We start from the raw sequence: 14,672 nt of genomic DNA on the forward strand, positions 1-14,672 counted from the left end.
ATTCGGTTCCTGTGGTTGTAGGACTGAAGTCCTGTTTCCTTCCTGGCTGACAGCTGGGTCCAGTCTTTGTTCATAGCGGCTGCCTGTGTCCTCCTTGTGCTTTCTGTGTGGCCCCTCCGACAATGGCAGGCCCAGTTTCTCTCATGCTTTGACTCTCTCTGGCCTCTCCTCCGGCTCCCTTTCCTGCTACATCTCACTGACTCTTCCTCCTTCCTCATCTGCTCTTAAGGGCTCATGTCCAGAGAGTCCAGGATAATCTCCCAGTTTTAAAGTCGGCTGATTGGTAATCTTAATTCCATCTGCCAAGTTCCTTCCCAGCAGTACCTGGATTATGGTTTGATTGAACAACCAGAGGACAGAAATCTCGGGGATGTCTTTAGAATTCCGGCCCTGCACCAGGGCCGTGCCATGGCCAGCTGGCTGAGGAACGGACTTCTGTATTATCTCACACCTGTCAGCACTGGATCAGAGATTAGAACGCAGGGTTGGAAAGAATTCATTAGGAATCTCTTCTGAAAGTTAAATGCAAAGAACTGTTATGATTTACATTTTTAAAAATGGCTTGTTTTCTCTTTAGTAGAATTTGCGGTACGAAAGTACATTGTTTCAAGTTGAGGAGATAACTCTTAGTAGACAAGCAAAACAGTTAGTGTATGCATAGAAAATATCCTCAGGTTTATGTCTGCTGTGATCACATGCAGGGGTCTCCTTGCCTGTGTGTTGCTCCTTGGCAGTCGCCCCGTCCTAGAATATGCACAGTGGAGACCCTGGATTTTAGTAAGAGGTCTTCTCTAGTAAATGCTGGGGAGGGTGTGGAGAAACGGGAACCTTCTTACACCGTCGGTGGGAATGTAAATTGGTGCAGCCACTATGCAGAACAGTACGGAGGTTCCTTAAAAAACTAAAAATAGAATTATCATATGACCCAGCAATCCCACTCCTGGAAAAAATGAAAACTCTAATTCGAAAAGACACATGCACCCCAATGTTCACTGCAGCACTGTTTACAATAGCCAGGTTATGGAAGCAGCCTAAGTGTCCATCAACAGATGAATGGATAAAGAAGGTATAGTATATACATACGTATACACACTGTGGAATGCTACTCAGCCATAAAGAAAGAGTGAAACGATGCCACGTGCAGCAACATGGACGCACCTAGAGATTGTCATACCGAGTGAAGTAAGTCAGACAGAGACAAATATCACATGATATCACTTATGTGTGGAACCTAAAAACTGACACAAATGAAGTTATTTACAAAACAGAAACAGGCTCACAGATATAGAAAATGAACTTATGGTTACCAAAGGGGAAAGCGGGGGAAGGATAAATTAGGAGTTTGGGATTAGCAGATACACACAACTATATATAAAATAGATGAGCAACAAGGACCCACTGTACAGCACAGGGAACTCTACTCAATATCTTGTAATTTATAATTACCACGTCCCAAGGCCAAGGCCAGCCGAGACACCCTGCCAGCCCCAAGCTACCGGGCAGGTGCCCTCGCACTTGTACACGATTCCTTTGTTCCACCACAAGGCAAAAGGGCGCTCTTTACTGTGGGCTTGACGGGATTCTGTGATTCAGACCTGCTCAGTCCCTGGGAGGGCAGCTGCCACTTCCTTGCTCCAACTTTCCATCTCTGAGTGCGACCTCTCACCCTACGGCTGCATTTCTGGTGGTCCCAGAGCTTGCGGGGGTCGGGACAGCTGATGAGGGAGATGAGGGAACCCTCTGCCGTCCTCACACCTTTCACTGAAAACTTCGCCTCCTGGCCAGAGGGCTTCCCACCCTGGGATTTCCCCAGGAATGATTTTAAGACAGAAGCATCCGTCGTGTTCCTTTAGACTCAGACAGTGGAGGGCCAGGTAGGGGCAGAGATGTCTTGGGAAGGGGCATCTGATTGCGTCCGTTCACAAGTGCCTTGGGCAAGTCTTCTGCCCCGAGAGCCCCAAGTCCATCTCCACAATTTGGAGGAGTGGGTCTCAATGTGAAATCAACATCCCAGGCAGGAAGGGCATTGGGAAGCCGGTTCCCGTCATCCCTGGCCTGGCTTATAGCCCTGTGGGCGGTGTTCACTGCTTCCCAGGCGGGACTCGACCGGGAGGGTCCTCACTTCCCCCGCCCCCGCCTCCCACAAGGGGCCCTTTTCCTGGCTGTCCGACGTGGACAGTGGGTTGTTTTCTTTGTTACTCTCGCCCAGGTTACTCCAGTGGGAGGCAAGAGCAAAGGTGTCCCCAAGCATCATGGCATATTTGACCAAGTCAGGTGCCGTTTTAACTAACGTATTTTTTTTCCCCTGCAGGACGGGAAGAGAGATGGACGAACAAAAATGTTCTGAGCAGGAGAGCGGTTTCCATCTTCCATTCTATCAAGGTGTGGGTGTGTTTGAATCTTCCCATGATACAGAGTCTCTAAAACAGAATCACATCTGTATTAATTCAGGAAGTATTTGCTGAGCCCCCTCGTCGTGCCAGCTCTGTGCTAGGAACGAATGAACCGGATGACGGGGACGGTCCTGACTCCAGGAGCTTCTCGTAGAAGAGATCCACGTAGAGACACGTTTCACACCAGAATGAGAGACCTGCAAATAAAACAAACAATCCCTGAAACTATTTGTGCTCTGAACATGCCCACGATCAAGTTCTGACTGCTGGGTTCAGTGGCCGAGTTTCACCTCGGCCAAGTTTCCGGGACGGGGCCCCTGCGCCTCCAGCACCCTGGACTAGCCTGTGCTATTTGGGGGCAGTTAAGTCCCCACCTTGCAGTCCTCACACTCGCAATGTTAGCTGCTTAGTAGTGGCCACTAGGCACAGTGCTTGTTCCGGGTAACATGATTAAAGTAAATATTGGAACAGGTTTGAATATTGATGTTTGTGAATTTATGTTTCCAGGTACAGTGGCCAGTGAGAGCACACAGATGTGGACCGTGACAGATGAAATGGACGCTGATTTTTTTTTTTTTTTTTTTTTTTTGCGGTAGGCGGGCCTCTCACTGTCGTGGCCTCTCCCGTTGCGGAGCACAGGCTCCGGACGCGCAGGCTCAGCGGCCATGGCTCACGGGCCCAGCCGCTCCGCGGCATGTGGGATCCTCCCGGAGCGGGGCACGAACCCGTGTCCCCTGCATCGGCAGGCGGACTCTCAACCACTGCGCCACCAGGGAAGCCCGGACGCTGATTTTTATGTGGCTGAGAGAACTGGGCTTAACCTGTGAGATCCATGGAAGGCTTTCCCAATGCGAACATCACCAAGCTGTCTCCTGTTTCTTTCGCGTGTCTGGCTGTGACACTACGTCTCCCGCTGCACGCGGGCAGGGCTTCCTCACCACACCTCACACACAGCTGAGCCTGGCCTACATGAATGTTCGGGGGTGGGGGGAAGGGAGGGCAGTGGAGGGGCAGCAGTCACTGTATCCAGTAAGCGAGGCACAGAGAAAGTCAATGGCTTCTACTTAAGGATACCTCTGTGCCGATACTGGTGTGTAAAAATGAGGCCATGGGGGGCCTTCTCTCAACGGCTGAGCTCTCTGAGTTTCTCTCCCATAAAAACGACAGGTTTGCTCCAAGCACCCCATCAGATCATGTCATTTCCCTCACGCACCCACCAGACCTACACCATTCCTCTCCCAGGCCCCTGACCCCTGAATGACTACCTACGTGGCTAAATGTTCTCCATGCATTCCTCATTCATGTATATATATATTCGTATATATGTACATATATATATATATATATGTATACACACATTTATATCTCCCTTGAGGACCTACCAAGGGTGAGACCAGGCTCCTTAGTCGAGTGGCGGCTCAGGAAGAGAGATGCCACAGAGCAGTGGGCAGGCACCTGCAGGGCGGCACAGGCTCACGGGCACATTTGGAGAAGGAGCCCTGGCGACAGCAGCCTTTGGGGGACAGGGGAGCAGGCAAGACTGTAGGGCATGGTGTGGGAACTTGGGGTTAAACAGCAAGGAAGGTTGGACAACAAAGGGTCACCAAGCCATCACTAGAGGATGGAACCCCTCCCTTCAGCGCCCCCCTGTCAGCACCCCACCCCCATCATTCCACAGCCGACCTGACCGAACTGATTGAGCAGAGGCAGTTTTAAGGCTCCATGCATGCAAAGTGACTTCAAGACATTGGACCCCCTGACCCCCCCCCGCCCCGCTTCCCCCTTTGCCTCTGAAGGCACACGTGGCTGCACCTTGTAAGGACCAGAGCTCTGGAGTCCAGCGCTGGGGCTGGAGTCGCAGCCTCCTGGCAGTGTGACCAGGACATGTCCTCCGTCTTTTCTGTGCATGTGCCTATCTTGGGGTGCTGGCACATAACATCCAATACATGTGAGCTGCTTTTAAAAACATGGGTAATTTTATGTCCTAAAATATTGCATACTGCTTAAATAGTTTCATGCTGGCTCACATTAAAAATGATTCCCAAGTGAAGATGACAAGGGGGAAATACTAGTTATTTAGTTCTTTTCTTACATTAAGCTATCATAATAAAGTACATTTCTGGGTTGCATTCTCTAGAGTGCTTTTTACTAAATAAATGGCCAAAAATAACTTTCTCCTTCCGGTAAGATTTCATGATTCAGCACATTCAACTTTCACTGTAAAAGGCTGAAATAAAGAGTACAAAACAAGTCTAGGAGCCAGAAACAAGGGAGAAAAACCGAGAAGGTGGAGGGTGAGGGTCACATTTCAACACACTGGTGCTTTCTGAAACAAACCTTGGTGATACGAAAGTTGTATTTGTTTAGGTATCTGCATCGCACTTAGGTTTTAAGAAAGCATGTAGATAAGAATCGGTAGGAAATAGCCCCAGGCTTTCGTCAAAGGGAGGTATTAGAAAACTGAGCAGACGGGGGGGTAGGGAGGGCAGGCCCGGTCAGCTCCCGCCAGGCCCAGCGTCAGTCAGAGGGTGCGGGATGCCAGAGCTCCTGACGCCCTTTCTTTCCTACAGAGCAGCTCCAGATGCTTATGGCAAAGGTTCCACATCCGGTCATTTGCCAGGTGACACCAAAGGCAGGGGTAGCGTGGTCAGGGCTGCCTGGCCTCGTTCTCCAAGAGTTACGGAGGCGCGTGAGCTGACGACGCCCCGAGCGCAGAGCTCCGCTTGGAGCGGGCCAGGTGGCTAAAGCCACCTGCAAACAAATTCTCAGGGGAGAATCCTGGTCCCTCTCCTGTTTGTGGGAGATCTCTTCCCTCCCCCATTTCACTGAGACCTCCGGGCGGAACAGTGTTTCTCACTAGCTTAGTAGCATCTAGTCTCCAAGGAAGCGGCCCCCTCCCCAACATTACCAAAAAGGCGCGGGGCGTCTTCAGCTTGCGAGGGTGCACTCATCCACACCGACGGCTTCAGGCCTCCCGGGCTTGGGACCCCCCTTCCGGACAGGTGTACTGGCCGTGCCGTCCCGTCCGGGGCCTGGCGCGCTGTCTTGTCCAAAGCAGGTTGCGAACGCCCTCAGGCCCTCAGAGGAAGGAGCGTGGCTCAGGTCCTGGCAAAAGGGCCTCCCCACGGAGAACCCCGCGTCCGGCTAGGGGATGCCCCGCAAGTTCTCCCCCGCCCGCGGTCAGCGCGGGGTGCAGCTGCGGCCCCGGGGCACGGCGGCGGGCAGGCTGCCGGGCGCCCGCGGGTACCTTCTCGCCCGCCCACCCACCGCACCCACAGCGCCCACCGCGCCGCCACCTCCCGCGGTGGAAGACGGCGCGGCGCGTGCGCACTGGTGCGCTCGCGGCCCGGCCCGTGGGCTCTCCAGGGAGGGCGGGAGGTGGGAAGGTGGGCAGGCGCCGGGCAGCACACCCTCCCGGCCCAAAGCCTGCGCCGCTGTCACCTCGCGGCAAGGGCGCCCCGCAACTCCCGTCGAATGAGCGGCGCAGGTAAGCGCGTGGTGGCTGCTCGCGATCCCGTCGGGGGGGTGGTCCCCGCCCCGGCCCGCGGCCCACCGGAGGCCACGGGCCCTCAAAGTTGAACTTCGCGCGTCGCGGGTCGGGCGCTGGGCGGAGTGGGGGGGGGGGGCCCGGGCTGCGCGCACTGAGGGGTCCCCGAGCCGGGGTGCGGTCTCCTCCTCGCCTGCGGGAGCGCGGGTCGGGGCTGCGGCGAAGGAGCGCGGCGGAGCTTGGGAACGCGGGAGCCCGGGACCGTGGGCGGCACTTCGGGCCTGGCCTCGCAGTGAACTTTTGCGCCGGGCCCTGGCAGCGTCTTGGCGGCTGGCGAGCACGCCTGGGCGGCCTCGCGGGTTCCGGGTAGCCTCTCCTCGAGGCCTTCCCGGCTGGGCTGCTGAGAGGTGAGCGCGTGCAGAGCGCCCTCGGCGCGGAGGAGGCGCGCACGGGCGCGGGCGGAGATAGGGGGTTCTGGGATTTAGTGGAACGACCCGGGATTTTTCAATCCCCGCCCCTCCCCCCAATACAAAGTGAGATCCCTGGAGGGCAGGAGGGAGGGGTCGAAACGCTGAGATGCCTGGAAGAGAACGCAGGAAGCAATTAAAACTCCTCCTTTCGGATTAACAACCAAAAATTGATCGATGTGTCAGGAATACCGCTGATTTATGAAAGGTGCTTATTTCTCTGGTATGGAGAATTTTATGTTCTCCAGGTGAAACCGAGTTCACCCAGCTCCAGCGTAGATTGATGTTTTAATAAAAATAAATAAAGGCGAAAAGCTCGCCAGGTCTTTGGGGACATCAAGTCTCAAATCGCAGAGTTGGACTAACAAATCAAATTGCATTATCTTTACATTTCATGTCTTTTAACCGTGTGCCCCAAAATTGCAAGCAGGAGAGCGCCTTCATTTCGAAAGTTTTAATACAGCGCTTAAAAGTTCGACTATCTAGCAATCAATGTTTCATAAGCAAAATGGCACGGGGAGGGCCTTGCAATTGTGGTAAGTGGCAGGCGTCGCTGTGCGGACGCGGGGCGAGCGCGGGCGGCGGCTGCGGGAGGAGGAGCGGGTTCCGGAAGGGGAGAGGGAGGAGGCGGCGGCGCCCGGAGCCGCGCGGCGCCCGTAGATGGCGCCCTGGTCCCACGCTAGGCTCCGGAGCTGCGCTCCGCCGGGCCGCGCGCGGGCGGGGGCGCTGGCGGGGGCGCTGGCGGGGGCGCTGGCGGGCGCCGAGCGCGAGGCTCCGCACCGGCAGTGGGCCTGGACCAGGGCCGCACGGCTCAGCGGGAAAAATATTAAGCGTATTGTTGGCATTTTTAATTTAAGGCCGGGGCAGTGCAGTGTTGCGGGGCGGATGGGGGTCCGTGAGTCTGGGATGCCCGTGGGAGCCTAGGGGCTCCCCGGGAGAGACTCCAACTGGCTGCGGCCCCCTGGTGGTGACCGCGCAGCTCCAGTGCCGGCTGCCCGGGCGCTCGGCCCAGGCGGGGCACTGGGGTGCAGATACGCCTGGGTGCGGGCGAGGGTCGGCCATGCGTCGGCAAGGACACCAAGTTCAAAGCTGCGCACTGATCACTCCCGAGGGTGGCCCGGACTGCCCAGAGGCCGCCCGCACCCCGCGCGGGATGCGCCGCCCGAGCCCGAGCCCGCTCCGCCGCCGTGGCTGCCTGTGCACTGCGCTTTGCAATGTAAATTTCAGCGGGACAAATTGCTTATTAATAGTCTAGAAGGGAAGCGGGTTTCTTTCTTTCTTCTTTCCTTTATCTGTTTTTATTTCTGCATGGCCCCCAGCTATGCCCTGGGCAGCCTCGCCGCCCAGCAGTTTTCTCTTCATTTCAATATCCTAAAGAAAATGCAAATTTCCAGTGTGGCCTTTTTAAAAAGTTAAATTAGCAGCAGCTTTAAGTGACTCCATTAGTATGGAAAACATACACATTTTTAATGTGAGAATAGCTTCCTTTTAACGGGGCTCATTCTGGACTGTAAATTTAGCAGACCCCCGCATTGGTAAAGAATCAAGTCGCGGCTAAACGTGTCGCCAGAGGCGCACCCCCGGTGTGGCCTGCGCCGGGCTTCCCAGGAGAGGCCGTCCCGACGCCGCGTGCCGCTGGACCCCGTCCGCTGGCTCGGATCCCTTAGAAGTCGGGAGAATGTGGCGAAAGGATTTGTGCAAGAGGGAAAGGAGGAGGGCTTGACACATTTCTGTCCAAGGGCAGTGTGCTCTCCCTTCCCTCCCAGCCTCGTCCTCCCGGTCCCCGCAGCCGAGATAATTACGCGAGCGGACTGACCGGGCCCGGCCGCGGTCACCCACCTCCCCCACCTTTGCGCAGGAGAAGGGATGTGTACACGCTCCGTTAAGGTGTGGCCAAGGAGTGGGCGAAGGTGGCGGCAGAGGAGGGCGTCAGTCCCGTGCCATCCCGTTCACCTCCACCCCTTGGCTCTCTACCACCCCAACTCCTTTGCCCGGGTTGGCAAACCCGTGTTTCAAACCAGAATCTCACTGGCAAACTTTTGCGCTCCGTTGGCTTCCACAGGAGGTTGTTCAGTTCCATCATGGGATCTGGCTCTCCCCCTCCTTTACCTTTAAGCCAGTGGCAGGGCACTCCATCCCCGTCCAGGAAAGAGTTAAGATTTATGGTGTACTGGAGAGGTCTTGTTAGGATGTAATCTGCATTTTTAAACTACTGCGTAATAAAAAGTGAGAAGTTTTGAGACACCTTTCTTGATTATACCTCTGGCGATACTTTAGGTTTTGCATTTAATTTGCATTTTGTTCTTAGTGAATATTGAAGTCTTGAGTGGAGGATTGAATTTTATTAGGACATCTGGACTGACAATATCAAATCAGACACCAGTGTCCCAAAGCATGCTAAAATTTCAGAGTTAATTAGAACGCAGTGTGTTTAATTAAAGCCAATTATAATATTTGAAATTATCTGATCGATCCGTGTTTCTACAGTTTGGGTGTGATTAGGTGTTGATTGGCGTACTTCGCGCGCCGTTCCATGTAGAAACTACTCTGGGGAAAGTTTGCTTTGTAAACTGGCGGGGGCGGGCGTGCGCGCGCGGAACCCGCGTCCGGGGCGCCGGCTCTGGCGCAGCCTGCCCGACTGCCTTGGGGCGCCGCTGAACGCAGCTCGGGAAATCCCAGCTCGTTGCGAAACCACTGTGCCTTTTCGGATCCGAGGGACCCCGCCACGCTTCAGCTGTCTTTCCCAGCACCGGTGCGCCTTCCGAGCTTGTTGCGGAGAGGCAACCTTTAAGGTTGCAAGGTGCACTGGGAGAAGCCCGGCTGGCAGAAGGCGAGTGTTTGATTTTGGATTCTCGCTCTGGCTGAAGAGCTCCCAGGGCTGACTCAGAATATGGGGTTAGACAAAGTAACTGAAAGGACCAGAGAAAAGTTAGGACAAGGAGACAGTAATTAACTGTTTCCTTTCTAATTTCGCACGCTGCAGGAGCCGAGGTGCGCCCCGGCATTTTCGGCCCCGCTTGGAGCTAGGTTTTCCAAGGAGACGGTCGAGCGCGTTCCGGTGGCGTCCGCTGCCCCCCACAGGGCCGGGCACTTGGAGCGCGCGCTTCTCTCCAACAAGGGCGTGAGCGCGGTGTTCGCCGCCTGGGCCTTGTTCCCGGTGCCCGGCTCGGCCTGACTCTTGCAAACATACGTGAGCGGCAATTAGGACCGGGCGGCGGGTGGACGTTTCTTCGCGCTCCTGAGGTCACGGGGTCAGCGAGGCCTAGGTGCGCCCGACGCGCAGAAGCCGCGGCCCAGCTGGTGAAGCCGGGCGGGGAGCCGCGGCGGCCACCTGCCCGGGGGTGGGTGGGAGCCTGGGCGGCTCGGCTCTCGGCTGCGCTGCGGCACTCCGCTCTCCTCACCCCAGGAGGCGCTGTTTATCAAACTTGGCCGCCTTGGCAGGAGGCGCCTGCACGTTCTCACTTGGAGAATTGAGCTCTTTTCGGTACTCAGGGGTGGGCCTACAGAGTGACCGGTGTTGGGGGGGGGGGGCGGCGGTGCAGAGAACAGGGGTCTGAGACCCTTCGGTGCTCTGTTAGCTGTAAATCCAGCCAGGCCTCCCGCCTTCCAGCGCAGGGGAGAGGAGCCCGTAGAAGCGCCCCGTGTGTCCAGGGCGAGATGCCCGGTTGATTGCCTCTGAGGGCAGGCGGGACGCGCGTCCCGGCTTGGATTCCGTCGCCACAGGCCTCCTGAGGGCCCCGCAGCTTCCGTCTCTGTACTGAGAGGGCGAAGGCGCGTTCTCTGGGCCTGGAAAACTCCCCAGACTCTGGCCCGGCCCCTTTGGTACGCAGCTTAACAGGTTGGGGTGGCCTGAGTGCGGAGCCCTGGCTTCCCCGGTCTCCCCAGGCCCACGGGCGAGCGTGCCCCCGCGGCGCAAGGCAAAGCCCGGGCGCGCTCAGTGGCCGCGTCACTGACCCCCGAGGGGCAGAGTTTGCGAGTGTCTGGCTGTTCCACCCCACCCCGCAGTTCACGGGACTTTCTAGGTGCGCCCTCTCGGGATTACTCTATTCTCCGGCTCCCCCAGCCCCTGCGACCTCCTTCTCGCCGGGGCCCAAGGTCAGTCTGGCCCTCCGCTTTCGGGTTCTTTTCCCGAGCCGTGCCTGTGCGCGGCGCCGGGCCCAGACTCGGGGCCGGAGCCGGGCTGGAGGCTGGGTCACCGGCGCTGTCTGAGCGTGACCCCCGGGCGCGGAGGACGTGGGGCGGGCCGTGCCTGCAACTCAGCACTGGCGGCGGGAAAGCGAACCGCTGGCCTTCGGCGCGTTGGCTCCCACCCTTTCCCGAGGGCTCTGAGGGACATGGCCGCGCAGCCTGGGCCTGAGGACACTGGCGCTACGACGGAGCCGCACCCGGCCGCGCTCGCGCACCCCGGATGCCTCCTGGGGATTGGCTTCCAGGAACCCCCGGCCCGGGCTTCTCAACGCCGGAAATGCAGTTTATTACTCTTCGGAAGGCTGGGAGAGAGGGCGGCTGGCTTCCCGGGCTCGGCCGCGAGCAGGAAGGGGCATTCACAGAGTGCTCTGGGCGTTGGGCCGGCGCTGACGCCGCGGCCGGCCTTGCGTCCTGGGACCCCAACTTGGCCGAAGTTTCTGGATGGCTCGGAGGCCGGCACCAGCCCGACTCCCGCTCTCCAGGCCTTGCACCACGCGGCAGTGGAGGACCCGTGACTGAGAGGCGCGAGGGGGAAGTTCAACGCCTGGCGCGCGCGGAGCAGTCCTCCCCTCCTCCCGTGGGTGGGTAGTGGGCGCGGGCGGAGGGCTTGGTGCGCGCGGCGGCCTGGACACTGCGCGGCCGGCAGGAAGGCCGGGCTGGGCCTGGGCGCGGGCGCTGCGCGCTTGTACCGCCCGGCCCAGCCTCGGGTGGTGCCGCAGGTCAGTGGCCAAGCGCGGCCGCGGCCCTGCGCCCTGCACGCCGCTCCCCGAGCGGGGCTCCAGGGGCTGCGGGCGCTGTCTCTTTAAGGTCACTGCCTGCTCCGGCACGACGTGGGGAGGACAGCTGGGCACTGGCCATCTGACTGACTCCGGCGTGACATCTGGGAGCCCACTGGTGTGTGGCACGCGAAGCGCTTGATGCCGCTATTTAAATGCAAATGTGAGGGGGCTCATTGAAGCCTCTCCCCGTAAATCCGCACAAAAGGAATACTTCCCAACCTCCGAGGGGGAGGAGGAGGAGGCAGTGGCGCGAGGGCCACCCGTGCAAATCGCGTTGAGCGCGGCGCCCTGAGCTGTCGTCGCCGCCGTCGCGGCCCGCGAGGTTTCCAGCGAAGGTCAGGCCCCGCCCGGCCCGGCCCCTGGGCGTCTGTCTGGCCCCTGGGAGCGGTCTGTGCGCGGAGGCTGGACCAGCGGTCGCGGCGGGCCTGCTCAACTTCCAAAGAGTCAGCCGGCACCCGCCCCCCCTCGGCTTCCCCCGCCTGGGTACTGGGCTCCCCTAGATCCCCAGAGAGCGAGAGGGGCGGGGGCAGGGCTCCTGCTAGAGGCGGCGGGCGCGGGGATGCGCTCCCAGCATCTCTCTGCACATCCAGGAATTGACCTGCGGCCCCCTCCGCCGTCCCCGGCCTGGGCGCTGGGCCCCTCGCTCCTCTCCGCTGCCGCTCCCGCCCCGTCAAGGGGAAAATCTGGGGTGGGGTGAGGTGTGGGGGCTGAGGGGCTGCCCTGCCAGGCCGCTCCCCAGCAGGCCCGTGTGGAGACCCTGCCCGGCTGGCGAGTCCTTGTGCCCGCAGCTCGGAGCCAGCAGTGGAGTGACAAAAAAGATAAAGTTGGTGAATGATAAAGACCGTATTTTCCACGCTTTGGGTGCGGGACCAGATGATCTAGAAAATGAGCTGAAATGGATTCAGCCTCCGAGCCTGTTGTGAGAGCAGCTGATTCCCCCATTTCGGGCCAGATGGCTGCTGAACACAGATTTGCATTCATTTTCGCTTAATATCATCCAAAATAGTGGGGCAGCTGCATTTGTTGTCAAAAAGGTTTAAAACCCCTTTTCTTTCTGGGGCAGGATCGTTACCTTATGTGATGGGCTTATAGAACTTTTTTTCCCTCTTTAGTCAACAGTATCAGATTTAGAAGGATTTGTTTTAAAACCTTCTAATTTGGTAATCAGATTTAAATCGCCTTGGCGCGTGTAATCTGAATTAAAGATACTGTAGATGATTTTAAGCATGATACTTTCGTTAGAGCAAGGAAGGGGGTACCTCCGGCGTGGGCTGGGCATTTTAGGAAGTGTGCTGCAGAGGGAACATTGTTTCCCCTTTCCAACTTCATCTTTTCCGAAAAGGCACTTTGCATAATCTGACAATAACGCTTGCCTGGCCGCTCGCCTTGCGGTGAGCCCCAGAAGCAGCTAAATACGCAGAGACAAAGCGATTTCTCAACCCGACCCTCCACTGTTGACTAACTTTATTTTGCGTTGTCCCTCCACGAGGAAAGTGTTCCCTCTTCCACTGGGTCGGCTGTGGGTGGAAAGCACTGGGCTTATGAGGAATACAGAAATTTTCATTTAATTTATCGTGAATAGTTTCCATACACTTTGATTTAAGGTTATTAACATTCTATAGACAGTGGCATCTTTAATATGTGGCGATCGCTTCTAAAGACTAATCTCATTACCCTCAAATAGTCATAAAATATGATTTTATTATACTTACGTATTTAATTAGACGGCCGGCACCGGAATGGATTTTGAGATGGGACTGGCGCAACAGCTGTGATAATTCACTTATCTTTGGCAATAGTCATTAACCCCCAACACCAGCAAAATAGATTGCTTTCCAGCACTGCTTTTTTTTCTCACCCCTTCCAAGAGGCTTGGGGGTCCCCAGATAACGTAAATCGGACTTTGATTTTCCTGATTAATTAAAATATTAACGCGCACACACTGCCAATTCAGGAAAGAAAAAAAAAAAAAACGAGTGCTGCCCCAGACCGGGCGTGAAGAGGCTGTCCTGCGACACACTGCACCTTGAAACCTGTTTTTTTTTATTTTCTGTTTGTTTTAATCAAAAGGGCCTGAATTCTCTCGGCAGGAAAGTGTCGGGACAGCTCCTGGTCGTCCCCTGGGCCTCCGCTCCGTGTCGCGCAGACGTCCTTTGGGCGGGCAGTGCGCCTGGGCGCCGAGTCCCGGCTGCCTGCAGGAGCTCGGCCGCCGGGCCCACGCGCTACCCGCACCCCGCTGCCCTCCAGATTCCTGGAAACCAGGTCTGGAAGCCGCGCGCCGCGCGCTCACTCGGGCTCAGCGGCACCGAGGGCAGGACCCGGGCGCCCGCAGCGTCTGCTCGGCTTTTAGAGCGGCTGGCGCCGGGGAGGTCTGGTCATCGCGCGGGGCGCACAGCCGGACACTCGGCTCGGGGTCGCCGCAGAGGCCGGGCGCGCTTCCTGTCCACCCAGAGAGCCCGGAGCCGCCTTTGTCACTCGCCGCGCCTAAGGACAGGCCGGGGGACGGGGTCTCCCGTGGCCGCCGGGAAAAAGAGAGAGCATCTGGCAGAGCCCGCCTCCGACGTGGGTCCCCAGCCCGACACTCGGTGGCCTCCGCCGGGGCGGAAAGCACGCGCGCCCAGAAAGGCCCAGACGGGAGCAGACCGGCCCCCCCAGCCGCTTTAGGTCTGCTTAGAAAACAGGCTGAGCTGCGCGCCCCGCCTTGGCCAGGGAGCCCTGCTCCCCGCCCCCACCTCGCCCCCAGGCCCCAGCCCCCCAGCCCCCAGTTCGTTGCTTGCCCCTCCAGCTCCCTTCCTGCGGCCTGCCTGCTTCTACCACTTTTCCCTTTGGGCCATCCCAGGGCGACCTGCGGCCCCTTGCATTTAGTGCCAGCATTTGGGCAACTGGGGGCGCCCCGGCATTTTACCCCCTGCTCCCCACGGTGTTTTGACTGTGTGGCTGATTTCGGGAGGAGGTATTAAGGGGCCAGGCTGCAGTTGTGCACTGGTTGTTTGTTTCATTTCAAGACTTATTTGGGCGAGTAGTAACTTCCTTAGCTGCGGGTGGGCGCGAGGAGCCGCGGCGCGTGGCTGGGGGCTGCGGCGGCGCTCGGTGGCGCTCGGCGGCGCTCGGCGGCGCTCGGCGGCGGCAGGGCTCGCTGGGCTCGCGGGGCTCGGGCCAGCTCGCGGCGCCGTCAGGCAGTCAGTCGGAGAGCGCGGCGGCGGCGGCGGCGGCGGCGAGGGGCGCGGCGAGGGGCGGCCGCTCCCATATATGGCGCAGGCGCCGCCCCCCGACGTCACCCTCTGACAGCGCCGCTCCCGGGGGCTTCGAGTTTTGGCTCCCGGGAAAGGGTCCATTCCTCGGGGAGAGAGGGCTGAGT

At 58.2% G+C, this 14,672-nt stretch overlaps 1 protein-coding gene across 3 annotated transcripts in view; it reads left to right on the plus strand.

The window, feature by feature from the left end:
* C16H10orf143 (chromosome 16 C10orf143 homolog) overlaps nt 1–2,859 on the plus strand; it is a 106,067-nt gene extending 103,208 nt beyond the window's left edge. For all 3 annotated transcript variants that reach the window (XR_009522378.1, XR_009522377.1, XR_009522379.1), the window contains exon 6: nt 2,312–2,859. The gene's annotated coding sequence lies outside the window, so the exon portion shown is untranslated. The remainder of the gene's footprint in view (nt 1–2,311) is intronic.
* Nucleotides 2,860–14,672: the final 11,813 nt, after the last annotated feature.

The sequence above is a fragment of the Delphinus delphis genome, chromosome 16 (assembly GCF_949987515.2).
Source record: "Delphinus delphis chromosome 16, mDelDel1.2, whole genome shotgun sequence".
In the NCBI taxonomy this organism is placed as follows: domain Eukaryota; kingdom Metazoa; phylum Chordata; class Mammalia; order Artiodactyla; family Delphinidae; genus Delphinus; species Delphinus delphis.